Source organism: Cebus imitator, unplaced genomic scaffold, assembly GCF_001604975.1.
Source record: "Cebus imitator isolate Cc_AM_T3 unplaced genomic scaffold, Cebus_imitator-1.0 Scaffold913, whole genome shotgun sequence".
Classification (NCBI taxonomy): Eukaryota; Metazoa; Chordata; class Mammalia; order Primates; family Cebidae; genus Cebus; species Cebus imitator.
The window spans coordinates 139,840-140,813 of NW_016108228.1; positions in this window are offsets into that span (position 1 = coordinate 139,840).

The following is a 974-nucleotide window of genomic DNA, read 5'->3' on the forward strand; positions in this document are numbered from 1 at the left end:
AGGCAGGAGAATCACTTGAACCTGGGAGGCAGAGGTTGCAGTGAGCCAGGATCACGCCATTGGCCTTCAATCTGGGCAACAAGAGGAAAACTCCATCTGAAATTTAAAAAAAAAAAAAATCCATAAAAGAAAATAATTAGATGACAATTTTGAAATCTACAAAACGTGCTCAGTTTGACAGGTGAAATTTTAAAATGCATTTTTAGTTTGTATTTTTGATATATAAATACTTATTTTTCTTTTAAAACATTATCTTTCTTTGTGACCTGATAAACATAACACGTGCTCACTTTTCTGTTCAGGTGTTCACCTGTTTCCTGTTGGTTTGCATCCACTCTTTATTCATTTTTATTTTATTTTTTATATATTCTCACTCTATCTCCCAAGCTGGAGTGCAGTGGCGCAATCTCGGCTCACTGCAACCTGCATCTCCTAGGTTCAAGCCATCCTCGTTCCTCAGTCTCCCAAGTTGCTGGGATTACAGGTGTGTGCCACAACACTTGGCCAATTTTTGTATTTTCAGTACAGATCGGGTTTCACCATGTTGGCCACGCCAGTCTCAAACTCCTGACCTCAGGTAATCCACCCATCTCAGCCTCCCAAAGTGCTGGTATTACAGGCAGGAGCCACCTCGCGGAGCCCCAATCTTTATTATTTTTTTTTTTCTTTTTTTTCTTTTTTTTTTCTTTTTCTTTTTTTTTTCCAATCTTTATTAATTAAGGATAATAAACCTTAGTCCATCACTGACAGCAAAATGTTCACATTATGTTTGCTTCTTTCATTGAGCAACATTGGAACTGTCATTCATTTTAATATAAGCCTATGGAGGACATAGCTTGGATGTTCACTTTTAATACAGATAATTTAGGGGTAGCTTAAATTTTTCTTGGTTAATTTTGTACATATTTGTTCATGTTTATTCAGTGTGATCATCAAGATTCTTTGAGACACCCATTTTTTTGTTTGTTTGTTTG